General features: G+C 32.5%; 1 protein-coding gene across 7 annotated transcripts in view; it reads right to left on the bottom strand.

The window, feature by feature from the left end:
- The window catches only part of RFX3 (regulatory factor X3), a 314,889-nt gene that overhangs the window by 252,555 nt on the left and 44,735 nt on the right, over positions 1 to 17,599 (bottom strand). For 2 of the 7 annotated variants that reach the window (XM_023497906.2, XM_023497907.2), the window contains exon 1: positions 14,469 to 16,437. The exons of 2 other annotated variants lie outside the window; for them this stretch is intronic. The gene's annotated coding sequence lies outside the window, so the exon portion shown is untranslated. Of the gene's footprint in view, positions 1 to 14,468; positions 16,439 to 17,599 lie in introns of those variants that run through there. 3 more of the 7 variants (XR_004233321.1, XM_031962230.1, XM_031962239.1) reach the window with 3 other exon arrangements.

Here is a 17,599-nt window from a genome sequence, read left to right as displayed (position 1 = left end):
GATGTAGCAGAGGTAGTTCTTGAACCCAGCTCTTCTGACTCTAAGGCTGATTCCTTCTATTCACTATGTCATGCTTCAACTGTAAAAATAAGTGGCTATTATTATTCAAAGAAATTAATCTTCTGGGATTTGAAGAGTGTGTCCTTTTGTATGTTCTACTAGATAGAGACAGAGACCAAGAGATGTAAGGACAAGGTTTTTTCAGGTGTGATTGAATGAAATGATTGGAGAGGCTCAAACTATGAGCAGCTAATTTACATATGGAAAGACCAATAGAGACAATCAGCTTGCCACCACAACATACACAGTTGACTAGGAAAAAGTTAGTCATTTGCACAGTCCAACAAGAGAATATTAAAGTTTAAAAAAGACTGGGGAATCCTGACCCCCAGAGATATCTGGCAATCATAAGGCAAAAAGTTCATTGCCTGATTATGGCCTAGCCTATAGAGATGAAGATTTAAGTAATATTCTGGATGGGCAGCCTAAGTTAAGGATAGGGTCATTCACTGAATCTTGAACCAAGGAGAGGGTATATATATATATATATATATATATATATAACTGTAATTTTATCCACTAAGACTCTTGAGACAATTAAGATAAAACATATTAAATAAATAACATCTTACAATGAATTAAGAAAAAAAGTTAAGAAAAGATAATCTAATCTTATTAAATAAAAGCCTAGGAACTAAAATACCTTAAAATCAACGATAATAATTTACTGAATAGAGCACTGATAATTCTTCAATATGCTTAAAAACTAAAAGACTTTCATCAGGCAGATTTAAGTTTAATCAAAATAATGTCTAAAAGTCCCTTCTAGTTCTAAGATTCTGATAAAAATCACAATTTTAATCACTAGTTAGGAAGACAATATAATGATTCATTTCCACAAAAATGACTTGCTTGATATTCTGATACCATATTAATAAATTTAAAAGCACAGAAGTATACAAATTTAATTTTTATAAGATAAAGTATGCCAAACTAACCTGGAATGAGTGTTACAAAAACTTATTAGACAAATAAATGCGGGTGGTAAACTTGGGCATTTGGAAGGAAAAAGGTATAGGTTAATGGCGAATGTTTGGTGGAAAGAATAACTCATTTTTGAATCCCATCACTGTACAATAAGGATAATAATACTTATACAGGGATGTGAGGAAATCATTTAATAAGCCTTAAATAGCTATACACTGGTGGTGGCCCACACTTGTGAGGGCAGTCTAGTTTTACAACAACAGAGCAATCCAAGGACACTGGCATCCCCTCCAACAAAATGTTTCCAAGGATAATGTCAAAATCAGCTTATAAAATACTATGATAAGGAGGACTATGAAAAACTTGTGAAATGGTTAATACCTAAATATTAGGGAAGAAGAATTTGATTGTATGTTCTATTCTGTCACACAATAAAGGGCTATATGGCTGGAGCTGAAAATGTAATGATAGCATGGAAAGAGAAGTAAATTTGATTCAAGGAACTTTGATTTGAATCCCCTCCGCTGCCATGTGATCTCAGGTAAGTTAATTCCTGACTCTAGGCCCAGTACTCTTATCTGCTTTACCAACTAGCTGCCCTGAATTGGAGAGAAGTAGTATAGTAAAATCAACAATTGTATAAAACAATTTATATTATTTTAACAAATAACTAAACAGAATTTTGAATCTACCTAGGAAAACTTTTATAAAAATCAAATAAAATGTCAATTATTTTAAAATAATAAACCACTATAAAAAGTTAAGACAGAGTGACTGATGTGATTCTGTGACTATGTTCCTTTCTCTACTCATGAAGGCTGTATTATGATAAACATGAGTAGCATTCATAAGCAATAAATAACAGTAACAATGTTGTGGAAAATGGGTTATAATTATACAAAGCTTTTTAGTAATTACATGAAATACATTATTCAGTGCATTGCACATAGTAGGTGCAAAACAAATGTTTGCTGAAACAAATTCTTACACACAATAGTAATTGGACTGAAAGTATTTAGTTGCTAAGAGCAATTCATCTAAAACATTTAAATACTAACTGCATCTCTGAAACAATTTCAGAATTGTTTTTCTTTAATCATTTTTGTCTCTAAGAGATTTATGTTAAAATGAAATATACCTTGAAGTTAAGAGTGATATCAAGTGAAAACACACTTCATTACTCCCTATCCTCTAAAAGAGAGAAGGCTTAAGAAAAATGTCAAGAGTTTGCACAATGTTTGTATATATAGTTATGTTACACATTATCTATATTATATGATTTAAAATATGCAAGTCCACATACATTCAATTTCTAAAAAATAAAAACAGGGCATTTATTAAGTGTTTATAAGCAAGAAAATATGATAGGAACTGTACTAGTGAGTAAATAAGTATTTATCACACATTTACTGTTTGAGGAATTATGCTAAGCAAGAGGATACAAAGGCCAAAACACCAGCCATATTTTTAAAAAGCTTATTTTCCATTGGGAGAAATAGAAATAAATATATTTACATGTAATGCAAATTTATTATATTAATATTATATTTATAATATATGTAAATATATTTATATGTAAATGTAAATAAACATAAATAATTAGGTAAATACAAGATAAATATAATTTAATTAATTGGAGATAATCTCAGAGGGCAGGTGCTATCCAAAAAGAGCTGAATTTTGAACGAAGTCAATAAAATTAAGAGGCAGAAATGAAGGGAGAGCATTCGAAGCATGAAGACAGTTAATACAAAGACAAAGTAGATGGAGGGGCATTAGAGGGGAAACCAAGAGGCTAGTGTAACTGAATCACAGAATAAGTAGTAGGGAATAAAGTATAAGACTGGGAATATAGAATGACAATAAGTTTTGAAGAACTTTAAATGCCAAAAAGAGGACTTTAAATTTTAAACCTGGAGGTAATAAGGAACTACCAGAGTTCGTTGACTAGAAGGGTGATGTCAAATCTGTACTTCAGTATAATCACTTTGGTAGCTGAGTGCAGTGGAGAGAGGCAAAGCAAGGAAAACCAAATAGATGATTATTGCAATAACCCAGATGGGACATGAGGAGGGTCCAAATATAGGAGGTGATACTGAGGTATTGGGAGCGATTCTGGGATTGCAAGTTTGGATAACAGCCAGGATACAACAGTGATATCTAAATACAAATGGGGGTTTTGGAGAAAAGATATTGAATTCTCTTTTAGATGTATTGAGTGTGAGATGCCAAGGCAACATCTGGTTTGAAAATTTCAAAAAACAGTTGGTAATATTGAGACTACATCTCAAGAGAATAACAAAGTTCAGATAATTGATAAGAGATAACTGAAACTGTGGGAGCTGATGAAATCACAGAAGACAATCTAAGTGGAGAAGAGGGACAACAACACAGCTTTGAAAAATATCCATGGCTAGTAGGTGAAACATGGATGAAAATCTAGTAAAAGAGACTGAAAACAAGAAGCCAAACAGGTAGGAAATTGACTAGAAAACACAGAGAGGAAACAAGAAATGATGATCAATAGAATCAAAGACTATAGTGAGATATTGAAAAATTAATATATGGCTATTACATTGGGAAACTAAGAAAAATCTCTGATAACTTAGAGAGGGAAATTACAGTTGGATGATGAGGTCAGGAACCAGATTGCAGAGGATTTAAAAACTAATGAGAAGAAAGAATAGGAGAGGTGCCTCGATGTCTTTTTCAAGAGGGGAAGGGGCAGAAAGATATTAGACAATAATAGTAGGAATGGTAGGATCAAGAGTGTGTTTATGGCCTGAAATTTTTTTTTAGAAACTTAAGATTCTAAAAGTGATCTGTATTTCATATATTAACACCTTTGGTATCACTTGCTAAGTTAACTTGAGAGCACATCTGCTTATTTCCTCATCCATAGTTAATAAAAGAGTAATTCTCAATTAACCATGAACAGATTACCCACAGGAAATTTGTTTTCAAGTTCAGATGAGGCACTTTAAGTAGAGGTGATTTGATTATTTCCTCCTGGAGACTAAATTCAACTTTGTATTATGCATTGCTGAACCACTCATTGTCTGGGATATTTGAAAGCTCTTGGAGAAGAAGAATGATGCCTTACAACTAAAGAAATAGAACTATAGTTCTAATTTTTAAAATGAGAAAATACTTGGGTGTAAAGTCATTGAGTTGGCTTTGATTTCTGGCAAAATTTTAGAATACATTAATTGAAGAGATGGTTAATGAATACTTAGAAAGGTAGAGGATGTAGCACAAAAAGCCAGGAAAGCTTAAATAAATAAAAAAAAAGGTAATGCCATTAATAATCTTATATTTTAGCAGGATTATTAGATAGATCATCTGATCAGTGGAATGATGAAGATAATTTAAGCAAAACATTAGATAAACTTTCTCATTTTATTCCTGTAGACAGAGTTGAAAGATGTGGCCTAAATCATTTAGAACTAGTCAAATCCAAAGAATAGTTATTTTAAAGAGAGGTTTCTAGAAAAATATTCCAGGAAGAGATCTGTTCTTGGCCCTGTGCTGTGAAACATTTTTATCACTAACTTAGATAAAGTGATAGATAATACATTTATCAAATTTGCAGACCACACACAGCTAGGAAACCGATAACTAACATTTTTAGAGTAACAGAAAGACCATAAATACTAAATAAGCTAAAATCCTGGGCTGAGACTAATAAAATAACATTTAATAAATAAAAATATAAAGTCTTTCTACCTGGGTTCAAAAAGCCAACATAAAATCATGAGAGATGTGGTTATATACCAGCATGTTTAAAAAAACCTCAAGTTTTAATCTGCTGCTGATTCAATGTGTGATATATATATATAGTATGATGCAACAGCCAAAAAGGTTAATATGCCAATTAAGAGAGGCATAGCTTTTTGGTTGAAGGGACTGCTAAATAAGTTTCATTCAGTATATTCTAGCCCAGTCATACCACATCTGGACTTTCAGTTCCAAGTATTACATATTAGGAAGATTATTAATATATACACATAAGTATATACACACATATAGATATAGATATATGTAATAGATATATACATACATACATATAAATATGACATTCTTGTATTAAGAGTATCAAAACTACAGCAAAACTATAAATTTTTAAATGATGAGATAAAGATGAAATAATATTTAATCCTAGGGTCAACAGGGAGTCATTTGAGTTTAATGAGTAGGGGAGTGACTTGGGCAGGTCCATACCTCATGAAAATCATGTTAGTGGCTGTGTGTAGCATGGATTGGAGAAGGATAGACAGAGGCAACCAGAATATTCCAAGAAAGAGATGTTAAGATCCTAAACTAGGGTGGTGATTGTATGAGTGGAGATAAAGGAACGGAGATGAGATGTTAGGGTATAATAGCCAAATGGCAGTTAATTGGATATGTTGAGTGAGTAAGGATTAGATGCTGAAACTGTGAACCAGGTCAACTGGAAGGATAAGGAAATGTGGAAGAGGAATGAGTCTGGGAGGGAAAATAACTGAAGGATATCACAGATCTGATCCATGCCTATTCATCCTATACAACTCTGTCATATCTAAAACTTAGAAAAGAAGAGACAGGGCTCTTATTTCCTATGGACTGTGCAATCAGAGGAGTGCCAGGAAAGCGATAGGTATTCAGGATAGAGAGAATGATTTTACCATTGTCAAGTGTGCAATTGCCACTGCTAGGCAGTGGTTGGGTTACAAATGCCCTGAGGAACTGGTCTAGCTCATAAAGTTTGGAAGTTTCAAAGTAGCAGAAGAGGGAGAAATAGCAAAGTATTATGGAATTGGAATAGATAAAACTGTTCTGGAGACCAGGAATCATGATTGGCTATTAAGGGGGAGAATGGGAAGTGATCTATTCATCTTCTCACCTTTAAAATCAACATATATATCCCCTAGGAGAAGAACAACAGCCTCCCACCCTCTCCTCCCCCCCCGGGGGGAGGGCAGGAGAGGGAAGAGCTAGCACCCTAGAGACCTCTGATGTCAAGGATGAATTCAATTTATTTTTAGTTCCAATGGGCAGAACTCAAAACAACTGGGGGTATTGGCAAAGTTAAAGTTTAGGTTTAAGGATTTAAACTTCTTAATAATTAGAATTATTCAAAAGTGTAATAGTAATGGTGGTAGTGGTTTCCTCTATTATCAGGAGTCATTGAATAAAGGATGCATGACCACTTATTGAATCATGAATTATGTATTTATATTTATACTACCTGTAGTGTAGTTCCCCAGGAGAATTTGAAGATCCAGATATTCATCTACTTTAATAAAGGGAAAGTTTATCTAGACTGAGGTTTCCTATGAGTTTGAGACATAAACAATCTCATGTACTAAAAGGAGAAGCTGATAGAGGTCAGGATAGAGAAATCAGACTTCTTTCAAGCTACAGCTCAACTAAATGTTGGGGAAGAGATACTGTGGTAGTGGTAATGCATTATTTTAAACTGAATCTCCTGGGTATACATTTATATTCAAAACTGATTATCAGAAAAATATGTCAAAGCCAAATGTAAATTACCATGTTCGATTACAGAAATTACTAATTCCCCTCATTAGAATGAGAATAATTGATCTCTGACTATAGAACATACATGCTAAGAAAGTTATTCTGCTCCATTGCTCACTGAATTTGGTTATCACCACACTTTCTTTTTGTTAAATTCAAACAGTTTTCCTTAGAATCACGACAGAAAACTCAAAAAAGGCAAAGTTATAGCCTCACAGAATAGAGCTAATAGGATCTTCCCTCTCCTGGCAGATGAAAGTCATATGATTAAGAAGGCTCCAAACACAGGGTTTCTAACAGAAGTTCAGTGTCTCTACCACTGTACATGCTTCACCAAGGCAGCACAGTATCATGGAGAGAGCACTTAATTTGGAGAAAGATCTGGTTTCAAAACCTGCTTCAGACACTGTATGATACTGGGCAAATCTTTTAACTTCTAAGAGTTGCAGTGTCCAATCGATTACCTTATGAAGTCCTTCACATATCTGAATTTAGAGATCTTACCAAGTGGATGTCAACCTGTTAATGATTCTCTTTGGATATAGCCAGTATCTCCCTAACTCCTGACTTCTATTTAACCCACTCATCCATAAGAGAACAATCTAGGTTCCCCTCATAATAATATTGTGAGAAAAATAAAATAAGGTTATTCTATCATGACCTATTTAAATTTTTTTATTTTTATTTCTCTCATTAAATCTTTCCCAAATTACATGCAATAAAATTTTAATCATTAAAAAAATTTTGAATTCCAAATTCTCTCCCTCTTTCCTACTTCTCCCTCCTTGAGAAAGCAAGAAATTTGATTTCATATATACATGGAAGGTTTACAACACTACCTATTATAAACAAAACCATACAGATCGACTGTGATCACCACTTCTTCTCTACAAAAGAATATTAAAAGTTTTTAACTGTAGGGATAGAAGGAGAGTTTCTTCTGGACTGTATTTCATTTACCTGTGGCTCAAATAAGGAAAGGTAAACCAGCCCTATCCAAAAGGCCCACAAAAGGCTTACCTTGTGTTTAGATACAACTTTGCCTAAACATTTAGTTACTAAATGTATATATCTACGCGGTTAACTTTTTAAAGTGATCTTTTACTTTTCTTCTTCAATCTTTCCCAATTCCCATTCAATTCATAAGTAGAGAAGGATTTGGAAAGTTCAAAGGAGTTACAGAACAAAGGAGATAAGTTACAAAAAGCCCTAGAAAAACTTTTTTTTTTCCCCTGAGGCAATTGGGGTTAAGTAACTTAACCAGGGTCACACAGCCAGGAAGTGTTAAGTGTCTGAGGCCACATTTGAACTCAGGTCTGCCTGACTTTAGGGTTGGTGCTCTATCCACTATACCAACTAGCTGTCCCAGAAAGCTATTTTTAAAAGGAGGAAAGGAAAGAATGGGAATGGAAGAAAATTTGAATAAAAAAGCTGAAGAAGAAAAAGAGCAATTATTTCCTGAGCAACTACTCTGCTAAATACTCTAACTAGGTAGTGAAGAGCTGAGAAATGTTAAAACACTTCAGAGGGTTGCCCAAACTAGATTAATATGTAAAGATCATCATCTATCCATATGTAGCTAGTAAGGATACTTATGTATGGTTTGGTGACCCCCATTTCTATTTGGGATTGGCACCATTGATGTAGAGGACACAAACATACGTTCTGTCAACAAACAATTTATATTTTGGCAAATAAGACAAAAGTAATAAATGTGAAAAAAGGCAAGCTGTTAGATTATTCCTACTGACTGTAAAATTCAGAAAAAGAAATGGTATAAAGTGGTACAGTCAAAGAAAACTTCATTAATAACAAACAAAATGGTCACAAAAACACATGAAAATCACGTGCTAAATTGTACAGGAGCTACAATTTACATCATCCACTTGAGAGGATCATCCTCAGGAGGCATCAGAATCCTCCCCTCATTTTCATTTGAGAATACTGAAGTTCATAGATCTTCTAATCCCAAATCCAGAATTCTTTCTATTCTACTATACTACTACTGCTGTTACAATCATAATAACAGTAATTTGCAATTCACACCCAACTCTTTTCACTGTGCAAACAGTAGGAACACACAGAAGCTGATGTAGAAGATTCATGGGTATAAAGATTGATGCCATGAATGACAGAGAATAGGACTAAAGCTGAAGGCAATGAATATTTCAGGAATGCCAATCCATTGCTAACATCTTAATATTTGATATCCAGGGAACATTTTTTCAGCTTCACAAACTATGACTATGTAGTATTAACAGAAAAATGCACTTAATACATCACACTGAAGGTCAATCTCTTTAAGGCATGTCCCAAATCCCTGATAGAATAAAATGGCTAAAGCAAATTTTATGAAACTTCTCTGTTAATTCTTCACTTCACTTACTTTTCCTCAAGTATTTTTAAAAACTGAACCAACTCTAACTTACTTTATCTCTAAGATTAAAGACATTTTAGTTATTTTTAAAGCCTACACTCCAATTTCAAATGCATTTACAATTTTTATCTTATAACTTTTCTTGTTTAATCATTGTGAAAATGGTAAGCATTTTTCTACATTATGTAAATTTGTTACATATACTGTGTATATGTAACAATATACTATGTGTATGTAACAATAAGAAAGTTCCATTAAAGTGCTCCTCCAATGCTTCAACAATGTGAATAGAAGCTCAGATTCTCAAAGATTATGCCAGCTGAGTGCAAACTCTAGCAACTCCTTCTAGACTAGAAAGGTTCTGAACAAACATCTAGCCATAAGCTATCTGAGGATCACCCTATTTTTAATTCTACTGAAACTCACTGACAAAAGCCACACCACAGTTTAATGACTTTTTTTTTAAATGATAGAAATACATGATCATCTGCTAAATTGTAGAGGGCCTGCAATCTACATCAAAAGAGGAAGTACTCAAACTGATAAAAAAAAAAAAATCACCAATCTGAGCATCAAACTAATAATATACTTGTAACACTATGGCATTAAGTTTTCAAGCTGTAAGTACCATAATTATAATCAGTATTCCAAGCTCAGAAAAAACTTCAAGTGATCAGTTATCCACTTCCTAAATCCAGGCAGGAAAGATCATAAAGATATGACCACTCACTTTATTCCTAAAGAATGGTAATGATATGGATTCTAAAGCCATCTTCATTAGCCTATCAGTAATTTATTGAAATTGAAGCAAACATCTAGTCAATAGAAAACTCAAGGTCAAAAGTTTTGGAGCAGAAACTCCAGGGCTCAAATTTAGATCTTCTGATTTCAAGTGCACTGTGTTAACCACTATACCAACACTAACTATATTACTGGGGCATCTTGCATCTTTGCTTATTTCCACTGTCTGGCCCTTACTCTGGTCGGGTGCACTTTTACAGTGCTCTTCAATTTCCCCATATTCATTTTTAAGCTACAGGGACCAAATCCAAGTATAATACTTTAAAATAAAAAGGTGTCCAACATTTAGTATAGAAAAAATAGTATTTCACATTCCTTATATGTTATATTCCTGTATGATGAAATGCTTTTAAGTTTACTAAAAACTGGCTCATGTTCAATTTGAAGAACACTATGATCCTAATCTAAATAGTTGTTGAATCTTGAATTTGGGTAATTAATTCATATTTTATCCTTACTAAATTTCACGGTTTTTTTTTCATGGAGTACTAATGGGATTTATTTTCTATTTATTGATGAATATTTAGAGCAATTGCACAGCCTGATTCAGTACATTAAGAATTAGGCTTATGCTCACATATGGATAAAGTATAAACACATATTTTGCAATTCAAAATGATCAAGAACCCTGAAAAATTCTACAATATCCTAGATCCTAGAAGACATTATGCTTACTCATTAAAGCCACCACAAACTAGAATTTTCAAGTATTTGAAAATAATTTGTAGTTCTTAGACATGACTTGTAGAAACAATGCAGTTCCCTGAAGAGCCTATTGATTAGAAATCCAAGCATCATCTGTAAAGAAATGTTTTATCTGATTCATAAGACAAGCAATATTAAATCTGCGTAACTTATAAAGTATCAAAAAAGTTTTACCACTACCTTTAAAGTAGCCTTTTAATTTCAAGAAATCTTACTCCCATTTTAAAAATCTTATCTTTTTATTCCTTCTTGAAGGTAAATATATGAGACTTAATATATGCTCTAATTAGGCTGGATGTAGTGACAAAAGTCACAATCTGCTATATTCTGTTTTACTGCCTCAAATTGCCAAGAGAGAAGAACTTCATGATATCAAAAAGTAGTTCTTAGAATACTGTGTGTATAACATGAGGAGTGGGGTGGGTATAAAGAAACTATGAGTCTAATCAATGATACCATCTAGTATCCTGGCTTACATCCATCATGACTAATGAAACCTGGAGTCCATCACTAATAAAACTATATAAAATTAAGAAGAAAAGGAATGGCAGTCTTAAATAACTCCTTACATATGGTATTCATGTAGTATTGCCCTTAAATATATATTTCCTTTTTCTACTTTATATCAAATTTTTACTAGCAACTTTCAAAGCTATTTCCATATTCCATAAAGCACCCTAATGTATTCTATAAAGACTAAACACAGTGTAGTATTAAATGGTGGAAAGTAAGAGATGAGTGGAAAGTTGCTCTTCTAACCTCAGGACAAAATCTCTTGTTTTTCAGGCAACTTTACAGTCTGTTTCTCCTACAATTACCTAAATGTAAGGGGAATTCTTGACTTCAGTCATTGCTCTATTCCTCTGAAGTCTTGCTATTTGTAAAACACAAAGTTAGAATTTGTGGATATAACTGTTGTACCACTCTGAGAAATCATGGAGAAAAACAGATGTCATGAAACTGAAATTAGTAAGCATTATGACAATTTTCAAATGGGAAATTGAAGATGCTTCTAACTATTGGACAATGTTAGCTTGCTATTATTTCTGGCATCATTCTAAAAAGATTATTAAAAATGGTTTTAGGCACTTAGAGAAGGAAGTAGTGATCAGCCTAAGACAGCATGGGTTCAATAAGAACAAATTATACCTTATTAACCTCATTTTCTTTTCTGACAGTTATTACAGTGATAAATCAGAGATATGTTATAAACATAGATAGAATGCCTAGATTTTAACAAGATGTTTAACAAAATCCCTCACCATATTTCTGGCAGGGTAATGGGAAGAATGGAGAGATATAGGTTAGATTTTATTATGAATAGGTATATTTGAAACTCATTGAACAACTAGACACAGAGTGGAGATTAATGGTGAAACTGGATTGAGGTCTCTAGGTAAAAGGTGGCTTGTTGTAGTCAACATTTTTAAAAGTAATTGACTTCATGCCAAACATGTCATAGTCAACAATTCTATAGATAAGAATAGCTAATATATATAGGTGGTCAAATGGGCATCCCACAAAGATTTTCAAAATCCAGAACAATAGACTATCTAATAAGATTAAATTTAATAGGTATAATCATAAAGGCAGGTTAAAAATCAATTGCACAAACGCAAGATGAGGGAGACATGATTAGAAAACAATTCATGAAGGCTGAGGGGAGACACATAGTTCACTATAAACTGATATGAGCCAACAATGTGATTTGGAGGTCTTATCGTCACTAATATGATTATAAATGTCCAAATAAGACAGGCTGATAATCATATACTGTATTCCATACTGGTTAGACCACAGTTCAGGTCAACACATTTTAAGAGGATTTCCATTATTCGGAGATGTTTTAAGAAACTGGAAATAATATTGTAAGGATAAGTTAAGTTATAAATATCGTCATTCACAAAGAAAATCAAAAATCAAGTTTAATTAATACCAGTAATTCACTTTGCATTTTAGGAATTCCTTGTTATAAGTGTTCATCTCATGGGTTGCCATTTTGCTTGTAATAGCAGTGAGGTTCAATTAGGAAAAGCTCCCTAACAATTAGAATGGTCCAGAAATACAATAGTATCATTTAAGAGATAATAAACCCATCTAGCTCATCAGATAAAGACAAGATGACCAGTTATTAGAGATGTTGTAGAGGGAATCTATTTTTACTACAAATATGACTCGGACTAAAGGCTCTTAGGTCTTTTACAACTTTATGATTTTATGGATACACTTTCAGTATCCCATAGACAGCTGTGAAAATGCCATCTATAAGGCCCATACTATCTTCCACACTATATTATAGATGAGGCTGGGCAGCTAGATGGCACAATGGATAGAGCAAAGGAGTCAAGAAGATCTCATTCAAATCTGGTCTCAGACACTTAGTTACTATGTACCCTGGGCAAGTCACTTAACCTATCTACCTAAATATCATCTATAAAATGAATTGGAAAAGGAAATGGCAAAACACTTCAGTATCTTTGCCAAGAAAACCCCAAATGGGGTAAATGAAGAGTTGGACATGACTGAACACTAAAAATAAATTTAAATAAGGTTATCTCACTAGTTGACAATGGTAGTCAAAACAGGGCAGAAAGCAAAATTTTGGAATCTTTTGTTTAATATTATTAACAATAGTAGTTTATGAAATGTGACAAAATTGAAAGACTTTCCTATTTACCTTTATTATTGAAAGAGTAGACAAAATTTTTCTTTGCTCTTATTCATACACACAAAAAAATCAGTCTCAACACATTTAGATATTCTACTTATTTTTTATAAACATCATCGTGACACTTTTTATAATACATATTTTGTGATTATTATACATGCCCCCCAAGTTACAAATGCAGAGTTATATAACTTATGTTACTTGTAAATTTATAATTCAAAAATTCCTTTCAGCATTAAGATTAAAAGACTGCATATGGTACAAAAGAAAAGGCACTGGGTTTAGAAATACAGGACTTGATTTCAAATCCTACCTTGTATTTGCTCCATCAATATGGCCTAAGACAAGCCACTTTAGCTTTCTGGGTGTCTGATTCCTCAGCTATAGAATAAGGAAGTTGGACTAGATGACCTCTAAGGTTCTTTCCTAACTTAAATCTATGATTTTATAATTTTGGCTTATCATTAAAGCTTAAAATTACTTTATCTGAAATTACTAAGAGATATTTCCCATTTCTCCTAATCCTCTTTCGCTTAACTGATAGGTAGCCTGTGCAATTTCTATCAAGACTCAGAGGATTTTCCGCTCAGTACCCATTCCAAAATGCTTCCTTAATAAAGAAGGTAAGGAATACTAAATACTAACAAAACCAAAAACTTGTGCTTTAAAGTTGACAAAATCCTTTACATATATTATCTCATAATTGAGACTCACAACCACCCTGTGATGGATTTACTAAGAGTATTATCTTTTTTTTTAATTTGCAGTGGGTTTCTCCTTATTCTGGACAGAGCACTAAGAATGTGGATCAGGCTTATCGCCCTTAGTGCTAGTACAATTCCTTCACTTTAGAAATGAGAAAATAGAAACCGAGAAAGAGACTAACTTGCCCAGAGGAATCAAAGTAGTTAAGGAGGACTAGGATTCAAAAGGGTGTTGGGTCTTGGAGTTCAGCCCTCTTTCCATTGCACCACATTGCCATAAATGAAATTCATTAAGAGACTTCTACTTGCTCCTTAGTGCAGTTTGCTGGCCTTTCCCCCCACACATTTCCTGGCTGGAAAAAACAAAAAGTGTCCCCAAATTAAGAAATGCATTTAAAAAAAATTTAAAGAGTAAGCACAAGTACTTTAAAATTTAAAAATAACTAGATCCATACTCTTAAGCAAACAATTATCATAATATACCATTTTAAAATCACAGCTTTCTTTTTTCCTAATTACCACCAATAATTTAGAATGCCCCCATTAAATGAGCAGCAACACAAAGATACATTGTAAAAGCAAAGCTTTGTCATCCTTAAATACATGGGATCTTCTCAGTGCATTTAAGGTACCTGAAAAGGCAAAGTTGCAATGTGGAGACTGCACACAGTCTCAAGGTTCAGTGTTACTGTCTATATGTACTCACAGGCACTATCCCCATCCCTCTGATGATCCTTGTCCTCCTATCTTCTTTTGGACTTTCCAAATACCACTGGACAGGTCCTCTATAAAAGGCTATTCAAGTGGAACCATAAGCTCACACATCTGCTCTCTATATAATCAATCCATTATTAAGTAGTAGAATTATGACATCAGAAGTATCCTAGCCAATTATTCTACTGAATAAGTTGATTTTACTGATTTGCATGCTACCATGTCATTGGTTAAAATATCTTAAGACTAGTTCCTACATTTGTTTATTCCTTTTATTCTGAATGAGAATGATAAAGACTTGAAGTTTGTTTGTTTGTTTTTTTTTTACCTTTGAAACCCTAAACTATAAATGTACATGTAGTAAATACATTTAAGTGACCATTTTTTAAGAATGTAATGTAATTTCTGGGCTACATGAAAGGGTAAAATATGGGCTCCATGAATACAGAGACAAGATCAAAAGCCAAAGGCTCCCCTTTGTGATGTCTTTAGACCACCCTGATGGTTAGGTAAGTCCAATTTCTTAGGAATTGTGTCTTATTTATCATCAGGCCCTATGCCACTTAAATGAGAAACTCTTATTAAAAAGGTATATACTGCCCTTGTATTAATATTATTTGCTGCAAACAACTTCTTTCTACCACTAGAGTATAAGTTCCTTGAAGGAAAAAAACATACATTATTCATCTGGGTACTCCCAAAGACCTAATAATACCTCCTTGTACATAGCATTAGTTAGATTTATAGTTAGAATACTTGTATTCAGATTCTGGGTCATTATTACTTAGGTGAATTTAAGCAAGTAACTCTTGGGACTTTAGTTTCTTCAACTATAAAATGGGAGAAGACTGGGTTAGATGACTTCTTAGCTCTCTTCCAGCTCTAAATTTTGAGATAAACATTTTTGAATAAGTTTTAGACAAGTAAATTCTGCTTACTAACGAAGAATGGGAAGTACAAATATTAAATTCTATCAAATAATGATTTCAAGTAACATTTCAAAAACAACTTGTCCTGAGAAAGAAGCTTACTGAAACCTTTAGGGAGGAGTAGGAAACAAACAAACAAAAATCCTTAAAACAAATAAACAAAAATTTCTGAAGTATTAGTTGCCATTAACTTATTTGAAAGTTAAAACGTTTTTATTTTTTCAAAATCTGTCAAAAAGATAGGACCTAACACATATAAACTAACTTAAAAATATTTTTTTTTCTATTCCTGTCTTTATGTTCAACTATCGTGCTTTCTCCTAAATGCTTTCCTACAAACCCAGTGTGAGTACCATTATTTTCAAATACAGCCTGTCTTTAATTCCTGCATGGGGTAAAATTCTTTTGCAGTTTCTGTAGCACCACAAAAGCTAAAGACTATTTGAAGCAGTTAAAAATATGAACTGTAACTACATAATAGTGTGAATAACAGTGGTGCTGTTTTCTTTTGTACAAATGGAGTAGTTAAAAAACAATCATCCCCTTCTTCAAACTAATCATAGCTTTATCAAGGAAAAAAAAAAAACTATTTCCACAATTTATCTAAAGGAAAAAGTTATTGAAAATTCTCTGACAGTAAGTCTTATATTTGTTCCAACCTGATATTCATGAAGTTCTGGATATATGTAGAAAAGATATGACCAAATACTTGGCAAGTATTCTTTCCATAAGCCAAACTATGTAACGCATACACAACCATAAAACAACCATAAAAGCTCCAGATCATCAACTTGGCATTAAGAATATTTGAAACAAAGTTATTTTAAGATTGATAAAATTATTCTTCAGTGGTTAGGAAAAAAAATACTAACTTTTGAAGAAAACTACTGAGTTCTTTGAAGGATACAGATTAATATCTATGTAATATGTTATACACTGTTTCTTTTCTAAGTAAAATATTGTTACATTGCATTTTATTTACTCTCAAAATAATAAGATATAAACATTTTAAAGTATTACTTTGCCAAAATACATTTACTTTGTTTTTGAATAAGATTTTACATTTCTTCAGAATTCAAATACTAAATATATAAGACATGAGAAATACTGAGGAATAGGAAATATTAAAGAATGTACTTTTTAAAATTCTAATGTAGAAAGATAGAAGAATGAAGTATATAATGCCTCCACTGACTTTTAGATTTGAAACATTGGAAGGGAAAAATTCAAAAGCAGTTGGCATTAAATGTTCACATTCCTCAAATATAATTAAGTGGGGATTGTTTCTCAAAAATAAAAGCTATGGAGAGCCAGGTCACATAGCTTAAGAAATTAATCAGATATTCATAATAATTTGACTCTTACAGAGATTTAAAACAGCTCTTCGGTTAATTGGAAAAAAAGAAGTTATTTTTAGTCATGCTTTCTACTGGTGCCATTACTATAATCTAAAAGCAATAATGATATATGTACACATATGTACTTTTGTTTGCATTTGTACATAAATTTTGAAAAGTAAATCTGATCCATATCATAATAGTTCAATTTAGTACAGATTAATTAATAGCAAGCTTGACCATGTTCTGTAACTATAAATTTCATCCTATTTATCATCTATACTTCAGTTAATATTTGCTTTTAATGGTTTTCTAGCAGTGGTGACATTTTTATACATTTTTAAATTACTCACTTTACTTGCAAGAATAACAGCAAATAGCAGAGTTTATGAACAAAAAGGATTCTAAATACATGTTTAAGGTAACTTGAAAAAATGGGTGAATCACAATGTGTTCTGTTGTATTTAGCTGATTACAAGTCAGATAAAGCAAAAATGCAATAATTTGCCTAAACAACAAGCCATTCTTTTCACAAAAAAATTTGGCTTCAACCTCTCAATAAGATGTTCTCAATAAACACTTCTAAAATGAGATCTTATTACCATGGCCTTGTCCTCTTTGTAAAAATGTGTACAGGTAAGTTTCTCAATTACTTATTACACAGGACATTAATTTTATTAAGTTATTATATAAAAACAGAATATTCTTTTGCTTTTATGATGTTTTTAATATCCTGTGTAGGGAATCTATATAATATTGACTTAAATGATGATATTTACCTTATCTGAACATGAATGGACCTGCAAATTAATCCCAACAAATATATACATTGTATGTAGATTACTGCCATAACTATG

The sequence above is a fragment of the Sarcophilus harrisii genome, chromosome 1 (genome assembly GCF_902635505.1).
Source record: "Sarcophilus harrisii chromosome 1, mSarHar1.11, whole genome shotgun sequence".
NCBI lineage: Eukaryota > Metazoa > Chordata > Mammalia > Dasyuromorphia > Dasyuridae > Sarcophilus > Sarcophilus harrisii.
This window is presented reverse-complemented; position numbering and strand designations above follow the sequence as displayed.